Here is a 9,124-nt window from a genome sequence, read left to right as displayed (position 1 = left end):
ACATGTGCAGGGAGATGCAGGGGTGGGGAGACAGGAAGAGGCACAGAGGCAGGCACAGGATGAGTCAGCTGTACCAGCTGATGACTAGGGGGCGTCCTGGAAGATGTCAACATTTCTGTCTCACTTTCTGGAAAATACCCAGGCTCAATGGAAAACTACTGCAGCAGAAGTTACCGACGCAAGTCCTGCTTTGAATACCGGGCCAAAACCAACACAGCAGGGCTTGCTTTCCCAAATTTTAATAGGACTCCCTTAGTCCTATATGAAAACATAATGAAGCAGTTGACACAGTGGATGCAAGGGATGCCATCCAGACAACCTAGACAAACTTAAGAACTGGGAAAATCCAAGGCCAAGTTGTTGCGCCTTGCACGGTTGTTCTCATAAACACTTAATCCAATATCAATCTTAGCGATGTCTTCTGGGAGATCAGGCCAGAAGACTCTAAACGATTGAGGGGATGCCTGGCGCTTCCTTCTCCGCCTGGCCAGCCAGCAGATGACAGCAAGCAGAACCAGGCCAACTGCAGCAGTCCAAAACAGCCACCCAGAAAAGAGCCACGCTTCCTCTGCATTCTTGCTGTTCTTGATCTCCTGCAGCAACTGAATCAACTCCTGGTGCAGATACATCTCACGCTCCAGCATCTGTTTGGCCATGGCTTTGCTGATGTGGTGATGTTTCTTCTGGCCAGGCTGGATGATCTCTCTGGCCAACGAAGCTAGGAGGAGAGCATTTGACGCAGCCATGGCCTGGAGGAAAGGGGGCTCATCAGGTCTGCGTGGGAGAGAGTAAGGAGATGGGGGCACCCAGCACATTCCCAAAGCCTCTCTAGCCACCTGCCATCTCTGGGAGCCCCGAGCCTCTCTGCCCCTAGACCCAAGGGTGGTAGTGCCCTGTTCTGAGGGGCTCAGGTCTCTCTCTGTTTCACAATCCCCTGGCATCTGCCCCATCCTCGATCCAGCTTAGCCTTCTCCCTGCATGAGCACTCACCAACACCCAAGTCCTACATGAGTGCAGCCGTGGCGGAGCTGGGTCTGCCAACTGATGCCCCTGGTGACTTCTCCCATTGTGACACATCCTCCATGATGTCACAGCCACCAGAGCCACATCACCCAGCCAGCAAGCCTAGGCTTTGTCCCCACCACCCAGCTCAGTGAGGCCTGAGCGAACACACCAAGAGCAAACCCCACCTGCAGAAGTGAGCTCCCAGGAACTCTCTTGACAAAGAGACTCCCCTCCAAAATCTTAACTGAAATGAAAATGGGGGCTGCAGGTGGATGTCCCTGACATAGGGATGTGATGTTTTCTGGGCCAGGTGGTCTGACTCCAAGTTACCTTGCAAAGAAGAGCCACGAGCCCTTGGGCAGAGACAACTCTACTCCCTCTCATCCTCTTGGCTTCCTACTGCTGGGGGAGGGTATATGGATAGTTAAGAGAAATTTCAAAAAATCAGTGCAGTCACAGATAAAGGTCTAGAGAGGGATGCCTGCAGCTGCCAGTACTCTCAGGTACAGCAGCAGGAGGGGACATCTTCAGTTCCCATGGGAGAAGGTTAAAAAAAAATAAAATAAATCTCATTTATTTCCCTCAACTACCCATTTAACTCCTCATGCCTTCCGCTTGTTCCTTGCTGTCTAATTAAATTTCCTCAGATGACAGTGTTTCAGGGCAGAAGGCTGGCACGCGGGGTGTGCAGGTCTCCCAGCCCTTGGCCAGCTGCACGGAAGGAGTGGGGGGGTGTGCACCCCCATGCTCCCTGCGCCCAGGCTCTGTCCCTGGCTGCTTTGTAATGGAGACATAACAAAGGGAACCCTGCAATCACAGGTTGGGAGATAAGCAGCCCTCCCTTAATAAGGACATGGTGTACCTGGCAAGACTGTACCCCTTGTGGGGAACAGCAGGCTCTTTCACTCCAGGCCCTGGCACAGCCAGGAGCAGCTGTGGGACAGAGGGAACAACAGCTGATAAATCAGCTCGGCACCACCAGCCATGGGGAGCCCAGGCTAACGGCACAGCCCTACTTCAGCTGTTGTTGGGAAGCCCTGGGATGTCCCAGGTTGGATTCCACCAGCAATCACAGCAAGACAGCAATTTTGGAGGGCTACAGCTTTGCTAAAATTGGCTTTTCCAGGAAGGCAGATGGGCATGGCAGCTCTCCAGCGCCAAGGGAAAGCTGCATTTCTGCTGCCAGTATCTGCTGAGGGAAGCCAATCCTGGAGGGAAAAGGGCAGCATTACCACACCGAGGGACCTCTGCTTGCTGCTTGGGAGATAAAATCCCCACTGAAAGGAGCCAAATTGTTATTGTGTGTATCTAAAGGCACTGAATTATTAAGGAGATCTCTTAAGGCTGCAGGTGAAGCAGAGAGCTTTATGGATGGATGATATTAAATATAATGGACCTCTAATGGAAAACCACCTGATTGCCACAGAATGGTTTCTCAGCTGTGGAGCAAACCCAGGCAGCTGGAGTGAGTGTGGTACAGACCATTATTGCCCCAGGGAATGACTGGGTTTGGTAGTCCTTTGCAGCATTTTGCAGTATTACAGTGAGCCTGTGATGGAGAGATACTCCCTCCCACCCCATTCTCTGAGAATATTCACAATCCATCCTTTGCTTTTTCTGGATGAGCCCAAAACAACCTTTTCCTGTCTCACCTGTTCCCTGTGCACACTTACACGTGATTAAGGTCATATAAGAGTTGGCTGTTGTTTCCAAGCACCCTGAATTTGCCAAAATTAGTCTGGATTTGTGGAAACTGGGTTTCCGAGACCTCAGGCACTTCCTGCTTTGAACACCAGGCCAAACACAGCACAGCAATGCTTGCTGTCCCAAATTTTAATATGACTAAAAAAGTCTCACATGGAGCCACAAATTACAAAATTCGTTTATCGGCGTGTCAGAGAGGAATCATGAAACACCAACACTTTAGGAAGCAGCAAGGAAATACCTGTCAATCATCCCAAAGGAGTTGGAGAGGGTTCTTCCCAAAAGGTAAGGAGGGCAATAGCCCTGCTGAAGTGTCTCTACACCAATGCACATAGCATGGGAAACAAGCAAGAGGAGCTGGAAACCATGGCACAGTTAGAAAACTGTTACCTAATTGCTATCCCAGAAACATGGTGGGATGAGTAGCACAACTGGAATTCCACAACTGAGGGCTACGAGCTTTCCAGAAGAGATAGGCTGCGAAGGAGGGAGGCTTGTTGTGCTCTAGGTTAAAGAATGGGTGGATTGTGGAGAAATGCCTCTGAGAAACAGCCACAGACAGGTTGGGAACTTGTGGATGAAAACTGAGGATGGGACCACCAAAGGACAGATTGTGGGTGGGGTCTGCTCCAGGTGCCTGACCGGTTGTTAAGGCTTCTTGCTTCAGCTACAGAAGCCCCTCACACCCACACATTTTCATCCAGATGGAGGCTTTCAACCATCCAGATATCTGCTGGCAGTACAGCTGGCTGAGAACAATCCAGGAGACTCCTGGAGCACCTAGAGGACAACCTACTGGTCCAGGCATTGGACAAAGCAGCCAGAGAAGTGTTGCTGGACCTGGTGCTGATGAGCTCATCAGAGAAGTCAAGAGGCTGTCCAGACTGTAGCAGCCAGGCCCTGGATGAGTTCAAGATCTTGAGGAACAAGGGTCTCACGGAGCAGAGTCAACTTTTATCTGTTTAAAAAATTAGTGGATGAGATCCCCTGGGAAGCTGCCCTTAGGGAGAGGGAGCTGACCAGAGCTTTCCGGACACTCTTCTGAGCTCTCCATCCACGTGAGTCAGGAATCAAGCACTGAGTAATTCGTTAGGTGACCTGAGGTGCAGGAAAGGCCATTACAGCTCACAACTCTGCTCTGCTGCGACAAGGAAGCCTTTGCTCCAAGACCTCATAATCAAATATAAGACAAACAAGAAAGGTGGAATAACCAGGGTGGAGAGGAAATCAAGGGCTGGAAGAAAGTGTGATGTGTACCAGAGCTGCAGGGACTGAGGGTTTCTATTCCTAATTAACAGACTCACTTGTCTTATTTTCTGCTCTGACCACCATATGAGCCTTTTAAATATAGAAGGCTCCTCCCTGGCTATGTACACAGCCAGCCTGGCACCACCATCCATCTCGGCAACATGGCCACAGGTCACATTTTCAGAACCACTTGATGGGTGGATTAATGGCTGCCTTTTTATTGCCAGCTTCCCAGCTTTCAGGGTGGGGTGGAGGCAGGAAGGAGAAAAAATATCTAATAAAAAAACCCCATATGTGAAATTTTGAAGCGTCATGAAGGTGGATTAAAAAAAAAAAAAAAGCTGAGATTTCATTTTAAAATTAATCTGTAGGGGGTTTATTTGCTGCTTAGTATGAAAAATGTGAGGCTTGTAGGTTCATTTTTCACACTTTCCCCCACACACAGCCCAGGCTTGGAAAGTTGCTTTATTATTTTTAAATGAGAATAGGAGCTTTACTGGAATAACTAGTAACTGTGGGTGTTCTTCAGTGCTGCCCAGTGCAGCCACCTGTGCAGAAAAATCAAGGTTTCTATTGCGTTTAAGATGAAAAGCAGGGTCTCTCATCCTCTCTTTCAGGCTTCGAGTGGTAATATTTATAATGAAAACCCTAGAAGCGATTTACAAATAACTGTGATGGTTGATACAGGTTTGATGTACTAACCAGCTGAAATTGAAGAGTTTGGGGTCGTTTGGGGTTTTTAAACTAATTCTATCAAGAGGGAAACTACCCAGATTTAAACGCTGTAATGCAAATAAAGCCCCAGCAGGATGCAGAAGAAGGTCTGGGTGCAGAGGAAGGGGAAGTCAGCGAACGGCATCCACAGAGCCTGGGCTCAGAAGGGGAGGGGGTAGGAGATAAATCACCAGCGCTCGCTCTCCCCACCGCCTGTGGAACTGCGGCAAAGCAGCACTTCGCTCAGAAATCTCCCGTCCGAGCCGACGTTTGTCACAGTGGAAAGCCAACCCCCCCCCGGAGCACAGGGAGGGATTGTTTTAACCTCTCGGGCAGAGCCAAGCCTCCAGCCGCGCTGCAGCAGGCAGCACGCCGCTCCGATGCAGTTCCTGCTGCGGCACGGCTCCAGCCCCTGCTCCTGCTCCCACGCAGCCCACGGCCGTAGGGATTTGACTGCAGCAGCGCTCCTGCTGCCAACAGGAGCTGACGGCCCGCTGCACTTAGCACTCGGCTGCTCAGCGATGCAGCCTCGCCCTGGCTGCCCAACGCCGGCCGCTGTGCTTCAGAGAAGCGGGGTGACGTGACTCATGTTATAATTCCAGAACAACTCATGTGGTCACACCGGGACAAGGCCGAACCCGCCGGGCTCCCCGCGGCTGCCTCAGCTGCACCGACCATCCTCGGCCGCGGGCTGCAGCGGAGCCGTGCTTCTCCTCTGCGGGCCTCAGGGCTCTGAAAGCACCTGCCCATGACATGGGGACACGTAGAATGGCTTGGGGTGGAAGGCACCCTGAAGATCATCTGGTTCCAAGCCCCCCGCCACGGCCAGGGACACCTTCCACTAGACCAGTTTGCTCAAATCCAGCCAGGGCTTGAACATTTCCGGGGAGGAAGCATCCACAGTTTCTCTGGGCAAGCTGTGCCAGTGCCCCACAATCATCAGAGTGAAGAATTGCTTCCTAGTATCTAATCTCAACCTACCCTGTTTCAGTTTGAAGCCATTACCCTTGTCCTATCACTATATACCCTTGCAAATAATTCTCTTCCTCTTTCCTGTAGGCCTCCTTTAGGTACTGGAAATCTGCCTCGTGGGACAGAAGACGTGTTCCAGGGGCACACCATCATGCTCACAAGAGGTCCTCTCCAGAGCAGGGGAGCACGATTTTTCCTGTGACTCTTTTGTCTGGGAGGCACTTGGAGGGGCCAGGCCCTCTTGGAATCCTATTCCCCATACCCCAAGCCCTTACACACTAGACAGGGCTGGCTGCTGTGCTGCAGGGGGTGCGCAGGAGGAGAGGCATCCCTGCTCGGGCCACCCCTTTCCAGCTGCACCCAGGGGCTGCTGCAGGTTTGGGATGGTGGCAGGGACGGGGAATGCTGACAGGGCACAGGTGCTGTCCCCAGGGCTGAGCCAAGCTGCGTTGAGTGCCAGCAGGGAGTCACACCAACAGCCCAATGCTCTTTGTGCCCTGGCTGCCTGTCCCAGGAAGCTCTGTCTTCAAAAATCACATAACCCAGGGTAGGGCTGACTTGCTGACACAGGGCATGCCCTTGCCCAGCAATTAATTTGGATGCAAGTGGTATTTGCATGATAACTACTCTGCCTAAGTAACACCATGTGTGGTAAGGAAGCGTGAGTGCTTTTCCTGTGCTCCGAAATAACTCCATTTAGAGACAAGCTTTTTGAGATGCACGAAGCTCAAAGCAGATCCAAGTTACTGCCTACAGTTTCTATGCAGTATCACCCTGACTTTCTTGGACTGCTGTGTGTGACCAGAGGAGCCATGAGGTGCCCCAAATCAGAGTGGGAGCGTAGAAGCACCATGCTAAGCAATTAAAGGACAACCCCATCCCCCATGCCAGCTACCCGCGTGCCTGGACTTTCCTTCGGGCTGGCACAGCACCCACTGCCTTCCTGAGCTGGTATCTGGGCGGGTGGGAAGGAATTTGGACCCAGTGGATCTGACTGCCAGCCTGTTAAGGAGGCACATGCAGTCACCACAGGCTGAAAGTCTGGCTTTGGGACTAGGCACTGCATCCAAAGTGCCTGGCTACCCCTGGACCCCATGCTGCCCGAGGGCACCTCGATCCCAGCAAGGGGGCTGCTGTGCTCAGCAGCCTGGAGTCTGCACCGTGGTCTGGTGAGGCAGGGGGGCAGTGAGTGGTCTCAGTTCATCTGTGGGTATAAAAGCCCTTCCAGAGAGAGGGAACAAGAGGGAGCTGTGCAAAGGGCTGATGAGAAATATTTAAGTATTTCAGTTTCCAGTGTAACTCGAGTCATTTGGAATGGAAAGTTTCCATTACTTAATAAATCTAGTGCATTCATTTAAAAGGGAAAAAAAAAGAGAAAATGGACAACTTTTGGTGTTGGCTTGAGGAACATACCAGTGCAGCAGAGTCACAGACAAGCACCACCCAGCAGCAGGTACATAATGTTCTTGGCCCAGGCTAGGGCCGAGGAGGGACACGGGGCAGGCAATGGAGCAATGGGCACATTTGCTGCCCAGGGAGGGCCTGCTCAGTCATGCTGGCATAGTTAATGCAGAGAAGAACTTAGGCCTGGATCAGAGCAGGTGAGAACAAAAATCCCAAACCACTGTGCACCTTCAGATGAAATTAAATCGCATGAGAAACTTTTTAGGAAAATTTATAAGGAGGTGCCCATGTCTGAAGCGATGCTCTGCACTACCTGACTGTGTGAACAAACTCTGCCCAGGGGTGCAGGCATGACCTACCCTGGCTTCTGCCCAGGAAGAGTTGGTACCTACTGCCTTGCCAGGGATGGCTCTGATGCTGGACTGTCCCAAATCCAGGAGCCCCCTGCTTAAAACGGGTTGGAGGATTAGCTCTATCTGCCCCAGCTCCTTCTGCCCCTCCCCACGAGTGGGGCGTGTTCCCGAGGCGTGCCTCACAGAGGACCACATCAGGTTTGGGGGGGAAAGAAGACTTACATGGCTACCTCGATGGCTTTAGAGCGGGGACCCGAGCCGGGAGCGAGGGGGGGCCCAGCGGGTGCCGGAGCCCGGCCGCGGGCGGATGGCGGGGCTGCACTGCTCTCCAGCGGCCGCCGAGCTCCCGCAGGCGGAATTCCTGCTGGAATTCCTGCCGGGAAAAGGGATCCCTCGGGCTCCCTCCACATCCCTCAGACCATCCTCTGCGACAGCCCCCAGCCCTCCCCAGCGCCTCTCTGCCACAAAGACGTTTTTAGTATTACAGCCACTTTAGTGCCTCCCGTTATCCTGCTTCTCCTCCGTCCCCGTCTTTTCTCTAGCCACTGCAGCCAGAGGAAAAGCTTGCACAGGGACTGTGGCGCAGGGCTTGGGGAGCTGGGGGCTGCTTGCAGCAGATACAGGAACACACGAGTAAAATAAGTGAACAGAGCAGCACCCTTGGTGGCACCTTCTTCCCTGTCACACCAAGGCAACCTGGAGCTCCCAGCCCCTTCTCCCCAGCACTCGCAGCTCTTCCAGGGGAAGAAGCAGGGGGACAGCACTGTGGCACTCTAGAGGGGACCAGCTGGCACGCACTGGATGTAGGACACGCACACACCAGAACCTACCAGCTCAGGAGCACGGGAGGAGGGCAAGAAGGGTTCTCCCTGGAAGGCTGTGAACAGAGCTTGAAGCTGCACACCCACCGTCACCCTGATGGGCACCAGAGCAACCAGACGCCAGCAGCAGGGCTGCAGTGGAGCCCTGCCCCTGATGGGGGCAAAATAAATGCCCCCAATGCAGCTGCAGTGGAGGAATTGTTCCCAAATACAGCTGGCGTTTTTGTGGAGCTGAGACACAGACAATCCGTGGCAGGGCTCCAGCTGAGCTGGCTGGATCAGACAGCAGAAAGGAGGGCAGAGAAGTGTCGCCTCCCAGCAGCAGGACAGTGAGACAGCATCCACTCACACCCTGCCCCTGTGTTTCTGGGCAGATACTGTCAGTAGTCCAGATACTCGTACAGCTTCCTGCCCAAGCCAGAGGAACAGAATTACTGCAAATATTGCTATTTCTGGCCAGTCTGAGGAATACGACCTTGCCAGTCAGTCCTGCCCTGTTGCAGGGACCATTTTTCAAACAGAGGCCAAGGCAGTGGCATAAAAAATGCTCTCCTCATGACAAATCTTGCATTTACAGCCAGAAACTACTGTAAACAATATTTACACCCAAGGCACACAAAAACATGCAGATGGAGCACTGCAATTTGGCAAGAGAGGCTCTATAATCACCAAGAAGGATTTAAACAAGCAAACAAACAGAAAGGAAACCCTACCATTAATGATATCAAATATCAACAAAGAGGAAAACAGCACAGCCTCACTAGCAGCAGCAGCAGCAGCTTTTCTGCCTGTAGAGCAGCCAGGCAATCACAGATGACTTTCACAGCCCAGCACACGTTAAGGAGTCAGGCCAGAAGGCTGGGAGAGCTGGGTCCAGGCGTGTACACCACCCTCTGCTTGGAA

The 9,124-nt window shown here is 52.5% G+C and overlaps 1 long non-coding RNA gene across 1 annotated transcript; it reads right to left on the bottom strand.

The window, feature by feature from the left end:
- Positions 1-223: 223 nt before the first annotated feature.
- LOC120749292 (uncharacterized) lies at positions 224-9,124 on the bottom strand. Its single transcript, XR_005699606.1, has 2 exons — positions 8,935-9,124; positions 224-749 (listed from the first exon to the last, which is right to left on the bottom strand). It is a non-coding gene; the product is annotated as an uncharacterized LOC120749292 (long non-coding RNA).

The sequence above is a fragment of the Hirundo rustica genome, chromosome 2 (genome assembly GCF_015227805.2).
Source record: "Hirundo rustica isolate bHirRus1 chromosome 2, bHirRus1.pri.v3, whole genome shotgun sequence".
NCBI lineage: Eukaryota > Metazoa > Chordata > Aves > Passeriformes > Hirundinidae > Hirundo > Hirundo rustica.
Note: the sequence above shows the minus strand (reverse complement) of the source record. Positions and strands in the feature narration are given on the sequence as shown.